Below are 22780 nucleotides of genomic sequence, written 5' to 3'. Positions count from 1 at the left end.
TTGCAACTCATGTGACCTTCGAGAAGCAAAATTTTCGTGGTGTAGACCGAACAATCAACACATGCAGATTTTCCTTTTTTTTTTTTTTTTTGCTCATAACACTGCTGGTGCACTATCACAACACACCCTAAAACACTGTATCCTCTGAAGCCCTTCTTCCTTGAAGAATGAGTCCACAATCTTAAAAATATCTTCTCCATTTGTGGTGTGTAATAGCTGGCAGAACAAATTCCTCTTCCTTATCTTTTGGACCCTGATACCGTACGTAAGCCATCATTAACACATGTGAATGCTTTCCACTGGAGACTAACTGTCAGCAATTTTAAAGGCTGCAATCACTTGGTCTTTTATATCTCATGACATGTTCTTAATTTGTTGACTAATTGTCATTTGACAGAGATATCAGTTCAATTTTGTTTGCACACAATTTTGTTCGCAATTTTGTGTCCACATCATTCTGAGTGCTGCTGGTTTTACCAATTCCTCACCAATGTATAGCTTCTTTATTTGTGCAATCCTCCAAGCTACAAGGTATGAATCAAATACTGCTTGCCATGCAGAGTAAACAACTGTGTTGGTAGGATTATCCAATCTCTGTAGTTCCAGTTCTTTCCTGTCAAGGAAACTCTGCTCTCTGTTCACTGTCCTTTCCTTCCAAGCTTGTTCTACTTAAATGGCTCACTGCTTGAGACTGCCACATTGAGTGATGTGTGTGAAGCCAAGATTGAGATATTCGTCCTTGTACGTGCTGCCTTTTAGTCATAATTTCTAAGAATGAAGTAACCAACCTGAAAAGAAAACAGAAATAATTACTTAATGCTAGTTATGAAATAACACTGGAAGTAATAGCAATTGTTATAATAGTAACAATAAAAATAAAATCTTAGTCCCTTGGCAACCCAATTCAATAGCTTATGACCCAATTTTGGGTTGCAACCCAGGGTTAAAACCCACTGCACTCTGGAGCAGGAGAGCCATGGAAATCTTCCTTAAAGTCACTGCCACAGCATATGAAAGTCCCTTCCACTCCCAAGAAAATAGATTTCACATTCTCTCAAAGACAGCATCAATGGGAGTGCACAGGATGAGCTTCACCACAATGAAGAAAATTGGGAGGCAGGCAACAGGATGGCTTATGATGATCTGCTACACTGTAGACTGAGCATTCTGCCAGTGGCTGGGTGGTCAAAGTGCCAGCAATATCTGCATTGTTGAGTAGGGAGCAATTCTCACACCTGTAAGCGTTACCCCACTATACAAACGGAAGCTGGAAACTCCCAGCAGCTGAAGGTTAGTTTAGCAATGTTGGGAGGATGACTTCCCCATCACTGGGAAGGGTGCAGATAAGTTTCTACTTCAGTGACTGGGAGGGTTTGAAGCTCAAATTGCTCTTGAATGTCCAGGTTGCATTGTAAAAGTCTTGTTGGATAATGGTACAAGGACAGTACCACAGCTAGAGCTGAGAAAGGAATGTCTGTGTATTGTGACAAGGCTGTTGATAGTAGATTATAGGAGGTAAAAATTACCATCTTGCTCAGTGTCCTCCACAGTGAAAATACACTCATGAAGGCATAAAAGGGACACACTGTGACCTAAATGCCTCATGAGTGATTTGCTACCAACAAAGATAGTATTTCTCTTGGGAGTCTTGGTTGATATCCAGAGATGAGACAAGGTTATGAAAAACCTCAGAAAAGTCTGATGCAGTAGACTGTCGGATAACACAGTAGTTACATTCCTGGAAACAGTGTATAATAATAAAAAAAGTGTAAACTGAACTAAATAGCATATAAAGAAAATAAGTTTACATTTATTAGACCCCCAACAAAGCCAACTAAATTTTTATAGGTTTCTAAATTGTAAAAAAAAACTATGATAATAATGTATGTGGATGAAGTGATCTAAAGTGATGCATAATATTTAATAAAATACTTTAAGGATTCAAAGATTACATAAATATTACTTCTTACCTTAAAGTCTGGTTGCTGGTGCATGTCAATGATTTTGTTAGGTGTAGCCCTACTGGACCGAAGTGGAAGTTGAGGCTCTTGCACTGACGTTGACAGTTGTACTGGAGTACTGAGAAATTCTTTAATGCATCTCTGGTCTCTCTTGCCCAGCAGTACTTTATACAGTAGATGGTAAGGCATCATCAGCTGCTCTAGACCCCAATGCAGAGCAGTGCTTCTGGATTTGTCAGGGTTATCTTCAGTGAAAAAAGTCTGCTAGTTTAGCAGCAATATGCAACTTTTTACTGTTGCAACATTAGATGTTTTTCTTCCTCAGTTATCTGCCTCCCTTGTACCTAGTCAATGAACTCTGACGTCTCTGGACTCCTTTCTTCATCATCTAACAGTTCATTCACATCTTCCTGCATATCTTCAAAGCCCTCAACTGACAATCTACTAGCCAGCTAAACAATTTGCAGCACTTGACTCCCAAGTGAAGGAAAACCTGTGAAAATATTTACCACACTAGGTCATGACTCCCCAGCCTTGATTTAACCCTTTCAGGGTCCAGAGGCCAAATTTCAAAGTGTGCACCAGGGTCCAAGAATTTTCAAAAACAAATTTTTGTTATTTTTTCTTATGAAATGATAGAGAATCTTTTTCTGAAGGTAATAAAACAAAAAGTACGAAATTTGAAGGAAAATTGACGAAATTACGCTCTTTCAAATTTTGACGTGTCAGCGATATTTACGCATCAGCAATTTTCCCGACTTTGACTCCCATTTTAGGCCAATTACATTATTCCAGTTGACCAAATTCTTAGCTATTTCGCTAGTATTACTTCTATTCTATCGAGTGAGCACATGAAATCGCCAAGTCAAATGTTTCCACTACAAAATAAAGTTATCGGAAATTGGTAATTTTGCCAATTTAACGCAAAGTTCAAAATAGTATTCCAATTTCAAAATAGGGTCCAGAATAAACAATGCAGGCATTCCTGGCACTAAACTAACATTTCCTCTGTTCATCAGTTATGTTTTCAGGCTTTACAAATGAATTTCATTTAGATTTTTTATTCACATAATGAATTTTTATTCAAACCAAAATATAGAAGATTTACTGTTATGCAATACTGTAATAATTGTATAAATAATATTACCATATTTGTGAATGTATATCAGACCCACCAGCTGGTGTGTATTAGATGTGTGAGGTCATTTGTTTACTCTTGAACATCGGCAAAAATTTAACATTTCTGCTACGTTGAGCTCAGTTTCAAGCCATTTCCAGTACTAAAACCAATCAAAATCATCTCTATTTCTGTAATATATCTTCCGTTCTATCAAATGAGACCAAGAAATCGCAAATACAACTATAAAAAACATACGAAAAAACACTGCAAATTTGCTCTTTTAATCGAAAATTAGTCTCAGTTTTTTCTCTCATTATGCACTATGAGCTGAAGGATTTGTTTTATGTGGTGCACACATACCACATAGATGTATTCTTTCATATCTAAGCCCAAATTTACCGCTCACAGCTTATCAGAGTGAGCTGAGCTCATGGCATAGATCTACGGTTTGGACCCTCAACTCAAAGCCGTAGAACTACGGCATGGACCCTGAAAGGGTTAATGTTGACTGGAGCACTCAATTCATGCACTTGTTCCAATAAAGACTCACTTCGTCAGTATTAAACACTTGCTGTGACTTGTAGTCACCCTCAGAAATAATTTCCTGTAACTCAGCAGGGAAAATTCCCTGCAGCAGTGTAGTCAGCAGAAACACTTTTACCTCAAAACTTAATATTATGGAATCAATTGTGCAATTTGAACTTGTGGAACTACCCTGTACTAAACAAACACTTGTTTCAGGCGTCCCTTCCTCATCACACACTTTTTAGTACTATAAAGCTTTTTCCCCTTATTAAGATGAAATTAATCCTTTGACTGTCGCAACCCCAAATCCTGAGGTGTCTCCTGGTGTCGCAAAATATTTGGAGGAAAAAAAAAAATCTTATGAAATGATAGAGAATCTTTTCCCGATGGTAATAACACCAAAATACGAAATTTGATGGAAAACTTATGGAATTACGCTCTGGTAAAGTTAGCGACCTCGGCAATATTTACGAATCGGCGATATTGCTCACTCTGAGCCCCATTTTCGGCTAATTCCATTGTTCCAGTTGACCAAACTCATAGCTATTTCTCTAGAACTCCATTTGTTCTATCGACTGAGTACAAGAAACTACCCAATAAAATGGTCAGAAATTGGCAATTTGGCCAATTTCACACAAATTAAAAAATATGCAAATTTCAAAATAGGGTCCAGAATGAACAATGCAGACATTCCTGGCTCTAAAATAACATTTTATTTGTTCATCAGTCACATCTCCAGGCCCCTCTGATATTACTCTTGCTTTCTATTTTGAATTTTTATTCAAACAAAAAGAATAGAAGATTTACTGTTATGCAGACTACTGCAATACTGTAATAATTGTACAAATAATGTCAACCCATTCATGACTGCATATTAGAATGGCTAGTTGGACATTTATTAGACAATGACTTCATTTGTTTACTCCTGAACATCGGCAAAAATCAAACATTTCCCCTACTTTGAGCTCCATTTCAAGGTCCTTTTCATAGTAAAACCAATCAAAATCATCTCTATTTCTGTAATATGTTTTCCATTCTATCCAACGAGACCAAGAAAACGAGAATACAACCATAAATACTATACAAAAATACACCTCAAAGTCAGCATTTTAATCCAAAAACATGGTCGGAGTTTTTTTCTTCTCATTATGCACTGCATGCTGTAGGTTTTTTTATACAGTGCACACTGATCACACAGACCCATTCTCTCACATGTGGGCCTACCAGCTTTCTCCTGCTTGATTTGAAGCTGCTAGAATTTTTGAGTATATATACGTGAACACATTGGCTTATAAGAGGTATATATACGACCGAAACAGTCAAAGGGTTAAGTGGTGCACTTTTTTGCTCAATCCACTCGCTCAGCTTTTCTGTCTTGTTTAGCTGTTCTGACCTATTTGTCGTTCTTTTTAGGTCACAACCTGGGTTACTCATTGCACAAGTTTGTATATTTCCAACTCCAAATACCCTTTCTCTCCAGCTGCCCAAGCTTACTTAACTGAATATGCTAAGGAAACCTTTGAAACTGCAAGAAATACGAGGGCCAATCTTCAGATAGACCACCACACTGCTGAGCATATTCTCAGCACAGTCACCACAGCCAACCTCCAGCAGAAGATTAAACTCAATTGCAAGCTTCAGTACCTCTGCACTAACAGTCGATGGAAGGAAATGGGAAGAGAATCCTTGATAAACAACCTATCGCCACGCACTTTAACTGACTACAAGAAACAAGCTCTCAGTATGGGTTTCAAATTTACCACTAACCTACGCAAACCAAACCATCAACTGAACTTAGTCACCAGAAACCACAGACACAGTGACAGTAACTTCCAGAAGGGTTATATACAGGGCATTCTCACTGCAGTTTTATACGAGCCTTCTACTAATCTTCCCAGGTGTTATATCAATGCTCTGAAGGACCTTGCTAATGACCCAAATATTATTGTCACCACTGCTGACAAAGGAGGTGGAGTCGTCATACTCGTCACCAGTGAATACACCACCAAAATGATGGACCTTTTGAATAACCAGTCCACACATGGACCCATGAACACACAACAGTGGCAGACACTCACCAAAGATTTCCTATACAAAACCAGACAAATACTGAAATGCAATAGTGAAGGGAAGAAACTTCTGTACTTGATACCCAGCAACCGTAAACCAGCACACATGTATGGTTTACCCAAGACCCATAAACATAATATTCCTCTCAGATCAATCACATCAGGTATAGGCAGTGCACCACACAATTTAGCCAGAGTTCTTGCCAAACATCTTTCCTGCCTTCTGGGAACCATCAGCTCCGCTCATCTTAAACATTCAGGTGACCTTTTCAACCGCATCCGAAACAAGAAAAAGCAGTTCTGACGTGATTTCCCTCTTCACTAAAGTACAGTGGTCCCTTGTTGTTCGTAATTAATCCGTTCCTGGAGCCGTTACCATAAACGAAATTTACGATTTACGAATCAATTTTCCTCATAAGAAATAATGTAAATACAATTAATCCGTTCCTGACACCCAGAAGTATTAAAACAAAAAATTTTTTAACGTAAAATATGCATGTAGTACATAAACAATACAATGTGAAATGATGAATGAAACATTAACAGCATAACACTTACCTTTATTGGAGATTCTTCTTAGTGTATGGGAGACTGGAGGAGGAGAGAGAGTGGATTGTTTATAGTTTGGAAGGGGAATCCCCTTCCATCAACACCTCAGGTACCATTTGCTTTTCTGGGGTTGCTTCTCTTCTCTGTTTCTTAATGCCACTAGGACCACCTTGAGAGTCACTGGAGTCCTGTCTCACAAAATAACTGTGGAGAGAGCTCTGTTTCTGGCATCTCTTTAACACTTCCCTAAAATGGCCCAAGACTTTGTCACTCTACATGTTGCCAACCTGGCTTGCAACAACCTTGTTAGGGTGAAGTTTCTCCATAAAGCTTTCCATCTTACCCCACATAGTAAAAATCTCTTTAATTTCTGAAGAAGGCACCTTCTTCCATCTCTCTTCCTCCTCTGCAGCAAGATTTTGAGCTGCGATGTGTTGCTCTTCCTGCTGAAGCTCTTGCAGCTCCTCAGTGGTGAGCTCTTCATTGTGGTCTTCCACCAATTCTTCCACATCCTCCAAACTCACATCCAACCCCATGGAACTCCCCAGTGCCACAATTGATTTTACAACAGACATAGGCTCATTAGGGTCAGTCCCAAATTCTTCAAAATCCCTCTTGTCGACACAATCTGGCCACAATTTTCCCCTGGCAGAGTTCAAAGTCCTGGTAGTCACTCCCTCCCAAGCCATACCTATAAGGATTATGCAGTGGAGGATGCTGAAGTGTTCTCTCCAAAATTCCCTTAGGGTCAAGTGAGTGTCTGTGGTCACATTCAAGCACCTGTGAAACATTGCTTTTGTGTAGAGTTTTTTAAAGTTTGCAATAACCTGCTGGTCCATGGGTTGGAGGAGAGGAGTGGTATTCGGGGGCAAGAACTTTACTGTGATGAACCCAAACTCCTCGAAAATTAGGTCATCCAAGTTTGGAGGATGAGCAGGTGCATTGTCCATTACTAGCAGGCACTCGAGATCCAATTTCTTTTCCAGGAGATACTCCTTCACACTAGGGCCAAACACTTCATTGAACCACTCGACAAAAATTTCCCTCGTGACCCATGCCTTACTATTAGATTTCCAAAACACACACAATTTACTCTTCATAACATTGTTTTTCCTGAACACTCTGGGATTTTCAGAATGGTACACTAGTAATGGCTTCACTTTGAAATCCCCACTAGCATTAGCACAGAACATTAGCATCAGCCTGTCTTTCATAGGCTTGTGTCCTGGCACTGCCTTTTCCTCTTGTGTAATGAAGGTCCTCTTTGGCATTTTCTTCCAAAAGAGGCCTGTTTAGTCACAATTGAACACTTGTTCAGGTTTCAGTCCTTCAGCCTCTATGTACTCCTGGAATTCATGCACATATTTTTCAGCCGCCTTGTGGTCCGAACTGGCAGCCTCACCATGCCTTACCACACTGTGTATGCCAGTACGGTTCTTAAATCTCTCAAACCAGCCTTTGCTGGCCTTAAATTCACTCACTTCACCACTATTTGCAGGCAATTTCTTTACCAAATCTTCATGCAACTGCCTAGCCTTTTCACAAATAAACGAAGTCATAAGAGTATCTCCTGCTAATTGTTTCTCATTTATCCACACCAATAATAACTTCTCAACCTCTTCCAGTACTGGTGATCTCATTTTTGTCAGCGTAGTTACTCCCTTTGCAACAACAGCATCCTTTATTTAATTTTTCTTGGCCACTATGGAGCATAAGGTTGTGTAGGGTTTCTTATACATCCTGGACAGTTCGGCCACACTTGTACCACTTTCATATTGTTCAATGATGGTTTTCTTAAATTCAATTGTATTTCTCACCTTCTTTACCACAAGCTTGGCACTAGGAGCTTTCTTTGGAGCCATGGAATATTATGAAATATTTCGCTGGAGCACGTGAGGGGACCTTCGCTCACTGGTAAACAATGCGAGACTGGCTGCCGCCCTGGCTCACGCCGTGGGTACGCGTCCTGGACGAACTACGACTCGCAAGTCAACCTATGAAAAGCGAGTCCATGTTTATACGAAAATACCTCTATGATTGGCGAATTTTACGATTGCCGGGAACTACGAAAAGCGGGGGACCACTGTACCTACCACACAAGCCATCGATGTTCTACAACGTAAAGTCAGTCAGGACCTTAATCTTCCTCTCCCTCCTGGAGATTCTGTTGACCTGACTGAGCTCTACGTTAATTTCAACTGTTTTTCTTTCAATAACAGGCTCTACAAACAAACCTATGGCATGGGAATGGGGTCCCCCATCAGTGCCATCTTAGCCAATTTGTACATGGGACACCTAGAAGCTTAACACTCAGCCAATATCATCCCCTCATGCGTCACTTGGTTACATTACGTGGATGACGTCCTCTTAATAACTCCCAAACATTTTGATGTACAGAATTTTCAGGCAAGGCTCAACGCAGCTGAACTGGCAATCCAGTTTACACTAGAAGAAGAGTCCAATGACAAGCTACCTTTTCTAGACATCCTCATTCACAAAGTAGATAACAATCTAAGATTTCGAGTTTACTGGAAACCTACAAATAAAAATTATCTCGCACACTTCTATTCCAGTCAAGATACTAAGATCAAAAGAGGCATCATCATTGAATTTTTCCTAAGAGCATACTGAATTTGTAGTCCTGAGTTTCTTGACAAGGAATGTACATACATTCACCAAACCTTCACTGATAAACATTTTCTTTCCTCTTTCATCAAAGACTGCAAGAAAAGAGCTCTTCAGATCTTTAGTTCTGCACACACCAACACCACTCCTAACAAAGTTATAATTCTTCCCAACAGCCAAGTTGCATTGAACGTTTCTAAAGTACTAGCACAAGCTAACACTAGAGTCGCCATGGCATCCAGCACTTTAATAAAAGATCTAACCAGGACAAAATCCAAGCACCGTGAAGCAGTCAATGCAGGGGTTTACACTATACCCTGTGGAGGCTGTGACAGGATTTATGTACGTGAAACAGCGAGAAACCTTGAAACACGCCTCAATGAACACATTAATGCATGTAGGAACAATAACTTGAACAACGCCTGCATACAACACTGAAATTCCACTAATCATCTCATGAAATTCAGGGACGCCCGATAAGTGATCAAAGAACCTAATTTCCGCAGACGCAAAGTGCCTTGAATCAGCATTAATCACCGTTTCTAACATTAAACAAAGCAAAGGCAGCTTCATTATCTCTGAGGCCTTAGCTAGAATCATCCTAAAAACAGTAAACCCTGCCATCACATAGTCTCTGCTGCTAATACTACACAAGTACATTACAGAGGAGGAACACTGATCAGACCTTCTCAAATCCAACCACCAATATTTGTCTAACCTATTTTTATGGTACCCAAGTAATAGCTTTTATAACCTTTTGCTCATGTGCCAGTTGATTGTTCTACCATACTGTATTATTATCACAACAACAACTAATATTACAACTACTCCCACTAGTATTACACCTCACTCTAAGCCTAAAGACTAAAGTCACCTTCAGACTTCACAATGAGGCAGCCATTAATAACTTCACAACAGCAGTAACAAACATTGACTGGCACACTGAGCTAGAAATCTATACAGATATTGACGAATGTTTTAATAATTTTCTAAAAAAGACCCAATACCTTTATAACAAGCACTGCCCTAAAAAAACTAAACAGATGACAGCTAAGAGACTGAACAGTCCCTGGCTAACACCCAGCATTCTCAAATCCATAAATACAAAACACCGATATGAAAAACAGTACAGAATGGGTCACATAACCAGAGACCAAACAAAACGTTACTCGTCATTCCTAACCAGCCTGATAAGAAGGGCAAAAAAATTGTATTATGAGAACAGATTATCCAACTTACGAGGTGATATAAAAAAGACCTGGAAGACCCTATCAGAAATTCTGGGAACAAAAAAGATATCACGACATAGCGAAATAAAATTAGCAAAATCAGATGAACCCCAACTCCCACCAACAGAAACAGCAAACAGACTCAATGATTTCTTCTCCACTATAGGTCAAAACCTTGCCAATAAAATCCCAAGCTCAGATACCCCACCAAATGACTACCTCACTGGCAACTACCCGAACACACTGTTCCTAGCTACGACTAACCCATACGAAGTCTCCCTTATTATCAACGCACTGAAAAACAGGGCAGGAGATTTAAATACCTTACCACCCTTTATATACAAAAAAGCGTCACAAGTACTATCACCAATCATTGCAACACTCTTTAGCAAATCCATTGAATCCTCCACCTTCCCTACAGTTCTCAAAATAGCAAGGGTCACCCCGATCCATAAAGGAGGAGACCAAACAGAGTTGAATAACTATAGGCCAATATCCAATTTACACCCTCTCTCAAAAATCTTTGAAAAATTAATTCATAAACGAATCTACTCCTACCTCATCTCCCTAAACATTCTCAACCCCTGCCAATTTGGATTCAGGCCTAATAAAAATACTAATGATGCTATTATACACATGCTAGAACATATATACACTGCAATAGAGAAAAAAGAAGTCCCACTGGGGATCTTCATTGACTTACATAAAGCTTTTGATACAGTTGACCATGACTTGCTCCACGTAAAATTGTCACACTATGGTATTAGAGGGCACTCCCTCAACTACCTCAAGTCTTACCTCAGCAACAGAAGCCAATATGTGTACGCAAATGGGACAAGCTCTTCCGCACAACCAATTACAGTTGGTGTCCCACAGGGAAGTGTCCTTGGCCCTCTTCTCTTTCTCCTATACATAAATGACCTACCAAATGTTTCGCAATTACTCAAACCCACACTTTTTGCAGATGACACTACATACGTCTTCTCTCACCCGAGCCCAGTCACGCTAGCCAATACTGTAAACACCGAATTACAGAAAATATCTACCTGGATGAGGACTAACAAACTTACACTAAACATTGACAAAACCTACTTCATTCAGTTTGGTAACAGAGCTACAGATGTACCTCTTAACATAACGATAAACGGATCACCTATCACAAAGCTAACAGAGGGAAAATTCTTAGGAATCCACCTCGATAATAGACTCAAATTTCACACACATGTACAACAAATTTCTAAGAAAATTTCCAAGACTGTAGGCATACTATTGAAGATACGGTACTATGTTCCACAGTCAGCCCTCCTGGCCCTTTATCACTCTCTTATTTACCCCTATCTCACCTATGGAATTTGTGCATGGGGCTCAACAACAATTAACCATCTCAGACCACTAATTACCCAACAAAAGGCTGCAGTTAGAATGATAAATTCTCACTACAGGCAACACGCTCCACCAATATTCAAAACACTCAACCTACTCACCATACAAAACATCCATACTTATTATTGCACCTATTACATACATAGAACACTTAACTCTGATATTAACCCTCCCCTCAAACATCTCCTTGCCAACCTCAACAGAACACATGACCATAACACAAGGCACAGATCACTCTTTGATGTTCCTCGTGTCCATCTCATGCTATGCAAAAACTCAATGCACATAAAAGGCCCTAAAATCTGGAATTCATTACCTGTAAATATAAAAGAAACACTACCTGTTTATAAATTCAAGTCTCTTCTCAAAGATCACTTACTCACTCAAAACCAAATAAATACTGAATAACTGAACCTTATAAATTGTATATCCTATATGTTACTCACAATTATATCACACAAATGTTAAACCTAGGACCCAATCTAACTTTGTTTTTTTTTTAAATACACTACCTAACAGAATACTCCATTCTACTGAATGAACAGCAATGCATGCAACCATATGACCTGTCTTTGTAATACTCATTTGTGCTTTATAGTTATCTGTTTACAATAATGTCTTATCACTGATTTCATCATTGCTTAGTTAATCTTAAGTTAATTTTAAGCCAGCCCGTAATGCTATACATATAAGTGGCTTTGGCATGCTGCTCTTACCTGTATTTTTTTTGTGCCTCTGTATGTATGCTAAATTTCTAAATATATGCCCTGTGTCCATGTATTGTTTGTAACGGCTTGATAAAGCTCCTGGAGAGCGAAACATTGCCACAATAAATTTTTTGCATTTGTGTCCTTGTACTTAACAGATTCATGGAATGCCCCATTTATAAAGAAGTGCAAAGTACCATTAGCATGAGCCCTCAGTATTCTTTGGAGAAAAGAGTTTAGATCTCAGTGAAATACCAGAGGCCTTAAAGAGTACAGACATAGCTCCTTTGCATAAGGGAGGTAGTATAGCACAAGCTAAAAATTATAGACCAGTAGCCCTAACTTCTTGCATCATAAAAATCTTCGAAAGAGTGATGAGACGGCAGATTACAAATTTCATGGACCAGCATAACCTGAACCAGCATGGTTTTAGAACAGGACGATAACACCTGTCACAGCTGCTGAACCATTATGACAGAATTATGGAGGAGTTGGACGGCGACCAAAACAGATGTGATTTACACAGATTTTGCAAAGCTGTTTGACAAATGCAATCATGGGGTAATAGTGCACAAAATGAGGGCCATGGGCATTATGGGGAAGGTAGGCAGATGGATTTTTGGGTTCTTAAGACAGAACACAAAAAGTAGCAGTAAACAGAGCAAGATCCGGCATCAGCGAGGTAAAAAGCTCAGTGCCCCAAGGCACTATCCTGGCACCTCTGCTCTTTCTCATCCACGTAGCAGACATAGATAAAAATACCCGTCACACTTTTATATCATCATTTGCAGATGACACTAAAATAATCATCAAAGTCACTATGGTAGAGGATACTGAAAAATTACAGGAAGACATAAACAAGGTTTCCAATGGGCAGTGGAGAACAACATGACATTTAATGGTGATAAGTTCCAGCTGCTTAGATATGGAAAGAATGAAGAACTCAAAAGGAACACTATATACACAATTCAAGAGGGTCACCAAATAGAATGAAAGGAACATGTAAAAGACCTGGGAACAATTATGTCAGCTGACCTTTCTTTTAAAGACCATAACAAGACAAAGATCACGTCAGCCAGGAAGATGATGGGGTGGGTAATGAGAACTTTCAAAACAAGGGAAATAATGCCAATGGTGACACTTCAAATCACTAGTGCTCCTTTATTTAGAATTCTGCTCAGTGCTGACAGCCCCATTCAAAGCAGGAGAAATATCAGAGCTGGGACAAATACAGAGATCGTTTAAGGCTCACACTTAGCCAGTAAAGCACCTAAATTACTGGGAATGCCTTCAAGTCTTGAACATGTACTCACTGGAGTGGAGGAGAGAGAGAGATACGTGTTGCAGCTCTTCAGTGGTTAGTACGTTCATTACTTACCTTTAAAATATTTGTAGTCTTAATGTAGGGCGAGAGGCGAGTAGTATTTATTTGAAGGAAGTCAGTGTAGGTAGCTGGCAGATGTAGGTACATGTATGTAGTTCCTCTGAGCTATACCTACCGGCTACCTACACTGCAGAACACAGCCATATTATTACCATCAACATACCATGTTCACTGAGTGTAATCGTTTCTAACAACTACCTTTAGATGCCATCATAAACAAAGAGAGAAGTAATGAATAATTCATGCTGAGAACTGTAAACAAATGCACATTAAGGGCGATGACTGACCAGATGCCAGATTCACAGTTTTCTCTAACGCTTGATCAGAGAAAACGTAATGTTTACCCTCCACCCGACTCACCACTCGATAGCATGTAAACATTGCATGTTTATATGATATGCTTATATGCTATATGCTTATATGCTATATGCTATGTAATGTGTTTCTTCTATAATTTTGAAGAAAATATCATAGACGGATTAATGAAAATGTCTACATCAACCTAAATAAGACATATAATGTGCCCAAGAGGGAGTCACGAGCGGCCCAGGTGAACATGTCTGGTACCAATGATTTCCAAGCGGATGCACGAAATCCAGGGGGAAATTTCACCAAAAAAAAGTGCTCAATTTCTGAATTAGCCGATTTCTGCACTGGCTAAAAGCAGGGGGTCCACTGTACCTGGAAAGTACTCGAGGGCCTGGTCCTAAATCTGCACACTGCCATAACAACATACTGGAGTGATAGATATGGGAGGAAGTGTAAAATAAATCCAGTGAGGAGCTGGGGTGTAGTGGGGACAATAAGGGAACACTGTATCAACATCTGGGGTCCCAGACTATTCAATATCTTACCAGAAGATATCAGAAACATGGCTGGAACAAGTGTAGAAGCCTTCAAGAGGAAACTGGACAAGTATCTTCACCGGTGCCAAATCAACCTGGCTATGATGGATATGTGGGGCAGCGGGCCTCCAGCAGCAACAGCCTGGTTGGCCAGGCAAGCACCAGACAAGCCTGGCTCTTGGCCGGGCTCCGAGAGTAGTGAAACTCTCAAAACTCTTCCAAGGTATAAAGGTAAGGTATTTGTCTGCTTTTTATATTTCGTATTTCAGTCATTCTGAATAACGTACATTAATTATATGCTAATAGTGTAGTGCACAAAACGGTGAAGATTCTTAATGTGCAGAATTAAGTGTTGTTGTCTGATTAAACTTAATATTGCTGCCACAAACTTGGAACACTTGTTCAGTTTATAGTAATAATAATAATAATAATAACTAAAGAGCGTATAATCTGTAGGGGGAAGGAAGGCGCGATAGGGGTCGTACTAGGAAAGGTTGGAGGGAGGAGGTAAAGGAGGCTTTGTGGGCAAGGTGCTTGGACTTTCAACAAGTGTGTGTGAGTGTGTTTGATAAGAGTGAATGGAGATGAATGGTTATGGGACCTGACTATTTGTTGGAGTGTGAGCAGGGTAATATTTTGTGAAGGGATTCAAGGAAACTGGTTAGCTGGACTTGAGTCCTGGAGGTGGGAAGTACAATGCCTGCACTTTAAAGGAGGGGTTTGAAATCTTGGCTGTTTGGAGTGACATTTAAACTGTCATATCTGAACGCCTCTGCAAAAACAGTAATTATGTATGAATGATGGTGAAAGTGTTGAATGATGAGGTTTTTCTTTTTTTGGGGGTCACCCTGTGTATGATAGGGTGGATAGTGGGGCAAAGTGGCAGATGTTGCAAATGTATGGAACAGGAAGTAGGTTATTGAAAGTAGTGAAGAGTCTTTACGAGGATAGTGAGGCTCAGGTTAGAGTATGTAGGCGAGAGGGAGATTACTTCCCAGTAAAAGTAGGCCTTAGACAGGGATGTGTGATGTCACCATGGTTGTTCAATATATTTGCAGATGGAGTTGTAAGGTAAGTGAATGCTCAGGTGTTGGCAAGAGGTGTGGGGTTAAAAGGCAAAGAATTTAACACAAAGTAGGAGTTGTCACAGTTGCTCTTTGCTGATGGCACTGTACTTTTGGGAGATTCTGAAGAGAAGTTGCAGAGATTGGTTGATGAGTTTGGTAGGGTATGTAAAAGAAGGAAATTAAAAGTGAATACAGGAAAGAGTTAGGTGATGAGGATAACAAAAAAAATTAGGTAACGGAAGATTGGATATCAGAATGGAGGGAGTATGGAGGAGGTGAATGTATTCAGATATTTGGGAGTGGACATGTCAGCAGATGGGTCTATGAAAGATGAGGTGAATCACAGAACTGACGAGGGGAAAAAGGCGAGTAGTGCACTGAGGAGTCTGTGGAGACAAAAGTTTATCCATGAAAGCAAAGAGGGGAATGTATGAGAGTATAGTTATATCAACGCTCTTGTATGGGTGCGAGGCATAGATGGTGAATGTTGCAACAAGGAGAAGGCTGGAGGCAGTAGAGATGTTATGTCTGAGGGCAATGTGTGGTGTGAATATAATGCATAGAATCTGTAGTTTGGAGATTAGGAGGAGGTACAGGATTACCAAAACTATTATCCAGAGAGCTGAGGAGGGGTTACTGAGATGGTATGGACATCTAGAGAGGATTGAACGAAACAGAATGACAGAGTGTATAAATCTGTAGTGGAGGGAAGGCAGGGTAGGGGTCGGCCTAGGAAAGGTTGGAGTGAGGGGGTAAAGGAGGTTTTGTGTGCGAGGGGCTTGGACTTCCAGCAAGCATGTGTGAGCGCGTTAGATAGGAGCAAAAGGAGACAAATGGTTTTTAGGCCTTGGTGTGCTGTTGGAGTGTAAGCAAGGTAACATTTATGAAGGGATTCAGGGAAACTGGCAGGCTGGACTTGATTCCAGGAGATGGGAAGTACAGTGCTGGCACTCTGAAGGAGGGGTGTTAATGTTGCAGTTTTATAACTGTAGTGTAAGCATGCCTCTGGCAGGACAGTGATGGAGTGAATGATGATGAAAGTTTTTCTTTTTTGGGCCACCCTGCCTTGGTGGGAAACAGATGTGTTAATAAAATAAAATAATAATAAACTTTTTTTATTTTTAGGTCACCCTGCCTTGGTAGGATACAGCCGGTTCTTTGAAAAAAAAAAAAAAAAAAAAAAAAAAAAAAAAAAAAAAAAAAATAAGTGTAGGTAGTAGGCTGGCAGACAGCAACTGCTCAGGGAGGTACTACCATCCTGCCAAGCGAGTGTAAAATGGAAGCCTTTAATTGTTTTACAGAATGGTAGGATTGCTGGTGTCTTTTTTTGTCTCGTATACATGCAAGATTTTAGGTACATCTTGCTACTTCTCCTTACACTTAGGTCATACTACATGTACATGTATAAGCGCGCGCATATATATATATATATATATATATATATATATATATATATATATATATATATATATATATATATATATATATATATATATATATATATATATATACATATACACAGTGGACCTCCGCTTAACGATCACCTCCAAATGCGACCAATTATGTAAGTGTATTTATGTAAGTGCGTTTGTACGTGTATGTTTGGGGGTTTGAAATGGACTAATCTACTTCACAATATTCCTTATGGGAAAAAAATTCGGTCAGTACTGGCACCTGAACATACTACTGGAATGAAAAAAGTTCGTTAACCGGGGGTCCACTGTGTGTGTATATATATATATATATATATATATATATATATATATATATATATATATATATATATATAGATATATAATATATATATATGCACCCCTCTGGGTTTTCTTTTCTCTTCTTATTAGCTCTTGTTCTTGTTTATTTCCACTTATCTCCATGGGGAAGTGGAAGAGAATCCTTCCTCCATAAGCCATGCATGTCTTAAGAAGCGACTAAAATGCCGAGATCAATGGGCTAGTAATCCATTCTCCTGTATACATTACTAAATTTTATATAGAGAAACTTTTGATTTTATTTTTGGGCTACCCTGCTTCAGTGGGATAAGGCTGGTGCGTTGAAAGAAGTATACATACACGATATAACATGTAATGAAAGTAGTTTGTTAATGTGCATGTTTATTGAGGGGCAACAGATATATCAGATGGAGCAAAAGGAAAATGGCAACAGCAAGTAAGGGAGATATGAGTTTATAAATTAAGGGAGAAGGAAGATACAAGCCACTATTGGGAGAGGGGGCAAGATATAAACCACTATTGGGAGAAAGGTAGGATAGTGAGAGTATAGGTAATGTGGGGGTTGAAGAAGAGTGGGTTAGCTTTAAAAAGGCAGTGTCAGAATGCAGGACAGAAGTTTGTGGCTATAGGAGGGTAAGTGCAAGAGGAAAGTGGAGTGATTGGTGGAATGATGTGGTAAAAGGTGTGATGAGAAAGAAAAAAGTCACTTATGAAAGGTATTTACAAAGCAGAAATGATATAAAAAGGGTGGAGAGTATGAGAGTATGAGAGAGAGTATGAGAGAGAGAATGAGAGAGTATGAGAGAGAATGAGAGAGTATGAGAGAGAGAATGAGAGTATGAGAGAGAGAATGAGAGTATGAGAGAGAGAATGAGAGAGAATGAGAGAGTATGAGAGAGAGAGAGAATGAGAGAGAGAGAGAATGAGAGAGAGAGAGAATGAGAGAGAGAGAGTATGAGAGAGAGAGAGTATGAGAGAGAGAGAGTATGAGAGAGAGAGAGTATGAGAGAGAGAGAGTATGAGAGAGAGAGAGTATGAGAGAGAGAGAGAGTATGAGAGAGAGAGAGTATGAGAGAGAGTATGAGAGAGAGAGAGTATGAGAGAGAGAGAGTATGAGAGAGAGTATGAGAGAGAGTATGAGAGAGAGTATGAGAGAGAGAGAGAGAGAGAGAGAGAGGGAGAGAGTGAGAGATAGATAGAGAGAGAGAGAGAGAGAGAGAGAGAGAGAGAGAGAGAGAGAGAGAGAGAGAGAGAGAGAGAGAGAGAGAGAGAGAGAGAGGTGAGGAGAGAGGTGAGGAGAGAGGTGAGGAGAGAGGTGAGGAGAGAGGTGAGGAGAGAGGTGAGGAGAGAGGTGAGGAGAGAGAGAGAGAGGTGAGGAGAGAGGTGAGGAGAGAGGTGAGGAGAGAGGTGAGGAGAGAGGTGAGGAGAGAGGTGAGGAGAGAGGTGAGGAGAGAGGTGAGGAGAGAGGTGAGGAGAGTGGTGAGGGAGTGCAAAAGGAGAGCAAATGACAGAGTGGGTGAGGTGTTGTCAAAAAATTTTGCTGAGAATAAGAAAAAATCTTGGAGCAAGTTTAACAGGTTAGGAAGGCCTAGGGAACAAATGGATTTGACAGTTAAAAACAGAATAAGAGAGTTAGTAGATGGGGAGTTGGAGGTACTAGGAAGATTGCAGGAATATTGTGAGGAACTGTTAAATGTTGATGGAGAGAGAGAGGCAGTAATTTCCTGCATTGGTCAGGAAGGTATAACATCTTTCAGGAGTGAAGAAAAGTCGGATGTGAGTGTAGGGAAGGTGCGTGAGGCACTGGGTAGAATGAAAGAGGGTAAAGCTACCTATTCCATACACTTGTAACATCTGCCACATTGCTCCCCTATCAACCCTATCATATGCTTTTTCTAAATCCATAAATGCAATGAAAACATCCCTACCTTTATCCAAATATTGTTCACTTATATGTTTCAATGTAAACACTTGATCTACACATCCCCTACCCATTCTAAGCCTCCTTGTTCATCTGCAAGCATGCTCTGTCTTCCTCTAATTCTTTCAAATAATAACCCAACCATATACTTTACCTGGTATACTCAGTAAACTTCTTTCTTTCAACAAATCAGCCATGTCCCACTGAGGCAGGGTGGCCCAAAAAGTTAAAAACAAAAGTTTTTCTTTTTAACTTTAGTAATGTATACAAGAGAAGGGGTTAGTAGCCCTTGCTCCAGGCATTTTAGTTACTCTTACGACACGCATGGCTTACAGAGGAAGAAGTCTGTTCCACTTCCCCATTGAGATAAGAGGAAATAAGAACAAGAACTAGTAAGAAAATAGAAGAAAACCCAGAAGGGTGTGTATATATATGCTTGTACATGCATGTACAGTGTGGCCTAAGTAGAAGCAACAGACATACCTGAAATCTTGCATGTTTACGAGACAGAAAAAAAGACACCAGCAATCCTACCATCATGTAAAACAATTACAGGCTTTCATTTTACATTCACTTTGCAGGATGGTAGCCACATTGCTACCATAAGCTGCTGTCTACCAACCTACTACCTAGAACTCAGTAAACTTATTTCCCCATAATTTTTACAATTTCTCTTGTCTCCTTTTCCCTTACATAAAGGAATTATACATGTTCTCTGCCAATCCACAGGTACCTTTCCCTCTTTCATTCCTTTATTGAACAAAAGTACCAACCATTCCAAAACTATATCCTCCCCTGCTTCTAACATTTCTGTCATGATCCCATCAGTTCCAACTGCTCTACCCCGTTTCATTCTACTTAATGCCTCACACACCTCCCCCACACATACACATCCAGCTCTTCTTCACCCCTAAAACATGTTGTACCTCCCTGGCCAGTGCATGAAATTACTGCCTCCCTTGCTTCATCAATATTTAACAGTTCCTCAAAATATTTCCACCATTTTCCCAATACAGTGGACCCCCGCATAACGATTACCTCCGAATGCGACCAATTATGTAAGTGTATTTATGTAAGTGCGTTTGTACGTGTATGTTTGGGGGTCTGAAATGGACTAATCTACTTCACAATATTCCTTATGGGAATAAATTCGGTCAGTACTGGCACCTGAACATACTTACGGAATGAAAAAATATCGTTAACCGGGGGTCCACTGTACCTCCAACTCCCCATCTACTAACTCCGTGGCATTATGGCCAGGTTGCATCATCGACCATCACTGACAGTCAGGGCCAGATTAAGAAGTCTCCGGGCCCTAGGCTATTCAGATTGGCGGGGCCCCTTTGAGTTACGGGTAAGCGAAGCGACCCCTTCCAGCTTGGGGGTGGGGGGTGGTCGGTGTGAGCCTGTTTAAGGTCTAATTAAATACATTCTGGCTATTTAGATTAAATATAATAGGGAAAGTACATCAAGACAACCAAAACCATTTACCAACAGCCATTATAACTATCTTGTTAAATCATGCATTTTAAAGAGAATAAACTCAAGACAGCATAGTATTACTAGATTAGGCTATTAGTGACATCATGTACCTATTATATTCAGCATAACCACTATAGCACTATTAATCCCTTTATAAATCACTGACCATTATTGTTATCATTGCATCATGCCTAAGACTATCAAATCATATAAACTCAAGAAAGTAAAGAATTGTTTATATTAAATATTTTTTTCTGTTAATTGGGAGGATATGGCCCTTGTAGCCCCCTTCCCTCTGGCTGCGCATCTAAAAATTCAAAACGTTACCAGAAAGGAGTCATATACAGAACTTTTACCATAGATTAGGTTAGTGATTTGGGCTACGAATATTTTACTAATTCATCCTCCTTGATCTCCAATTTACTTAAACAGAAATCATACTGAGTCCAAGAACAATGCACAATGGTATTTATATTACCATTTTCATAACTAAACTAATCATTATGTTTTGCATGATATATGGCCTACCACCATAGATAAGGACATGAGAATTAAAGAATGCAGGGACAATTTTCAGTTTCACCCAACCAACGATTTTCTGATGTGGCTTATGTGTTTCTGGGGAAATATGTAGTAAATTAATTGATGTTCTACATCACTTCCATCGCAACTTGAAAACTAAGCATTTGCGACGGAAGTGATGTAGAACATCAATCAATTGAGATCTGTTATTGAAATGATAAAAACTTAAAGACAGGACAAAGTGCTTTTAAAACCTACAAACGGAAGTCAGTTTGCGTTTTTAGGTTTTTCTTTATAGTATTTTTACCAAAAATGCGTCTTTACTGGTCCATGCGTCTTTACTGGTCAAGTAACCCTATCAGGTACCTCCCTTAACATTTAGAGGCGAAAACAAACATTTATCCATACACATCAATGTCTATCAACAACACTTCAGTTAATTTGTCACAGTACAAGTCTAGATAACGTGTAATTACTACAGAAAATTGGAGAGGAATCTCCCATACTCACCCATTAGCGGGAAAACACAGCTGTTCTGATGTAAACAAAGGCATGTTGAGTGTTGCCATCTATGGTTAGGTTTATTTATTTTTATTTTATTTTATTTCATTATTTATTTTTGTTTTGATTAATTTTTAAAAATCAATTTTACTCTCCAAACACTTGAACTTTTTAGGTAGGGACCCCTTTGCACTTGCACCATGTGCGCAGTCTTGGATGAACCCCTGAACCCCTTGGACCGCGGGGCCCCCAAATGCGCGGGGCCCTAGGCAAATGCCTAGTTTGCCTATGCGGTAATCCGGCCCTGCTGACAGTTGTCAGCTGGTCAGGTCAATGTGGCCTACACCTTACTTATATATATGTAGTAGGTTGGTAGACAGCAATCACCCAGGGAAGTACTACTGTCCTGCCAAATGAGTGTAAGACAGAACCCTCTATTTGTTTTACATGATGGTATGGGTGCTATCTTTTTTTTTTTTGTCTCAAACACACATGATAACATGTGTATCTTGCTACTTTTACTTACAATTAGGTCACACTACATATGTATGTACACATTTATGTATACACACTCATCTAAGTTTTCTTTGTTTTTCTTAATAGTTTTTACTATTATTTTCCCTTCATATCCATGAGGAAGTGGAATAAGAATTTTTCTTCCAAAAGCACTGCAGGACTATATATTAAAATAACCAGGGATGACATACAAAATACTTGGGGTAACTGATAGAGCAGACAGGAACAGGTTGTTTGAGAGGTGGGAAAAAGGTGTTCAGGGACACAGTCTGAAGTCAGAAACACATCAGTCACAGGGATGTTAAGAGGTATTGCATTTCTTCAATTTCATGATGGTCAGAAAGTGGAATGACCCTGAAGTGGTGGAGGCAGACTCCATATATAGTTTCAAGAACAGGTATAATAGGGTCTAAGAGGCAAGGAGTGAGTGGGGCCAGAAGCTATGATTATACCCCTGCAACCACACACAGGTTAGTACATAGAGGAGAGTATGTATGTACTTACACACACACAAATTCTTCATACTTCAAAAATAATATTTTTCTTACCTAATAGTGTAGCTGATGTGGCCATGTACAATACTTGTAGTAAAATTTAGCAAAAAAGAAAATTTAATGACAGAGTTCCGCTCCTAACACCAC

At 39.6% G+C, this 22780-nt stretch overlaps 1 protein-coding gene across 1 annotated transcript in view; it reads right to left on the bottom strand.

Annotated features, from left to right (window-relative positions):
* Nucleotides 1-68: 68 nt before the first annotated feature.
* Nucleotides 69-22780, bottom strand: part of LOC128687418 (ATP-dependent DNA/RNA helicase DHX36) — a gene marked incomplete at its 5' end in the record, with an annotated part of 271669 nt that continues 248957 nt past the window's right edge. Inside the window, 1 exon segment of the mRNA XM_070092756.1 lies at nucleotides 69-788.

This window comes from Cherax quadricarinatus, chromosome 40, assembly GCF_038502225.1.
Source record: "Cherax quadricarinatus isolate ZL_2023a chromosome 40, ASM3850222v1, whole genome shotgun sequence".
NCBI lineage: Eukaryota > Metazoa > Arthropoda > Malacostraca > Decapoda > Parastacidae > Cherax > Cherax quadricarinatus.
Note: the sequence above shows the minus strand (reverse complement) of the source record. Positions and strands in the feature narration are given on the sequence as shown.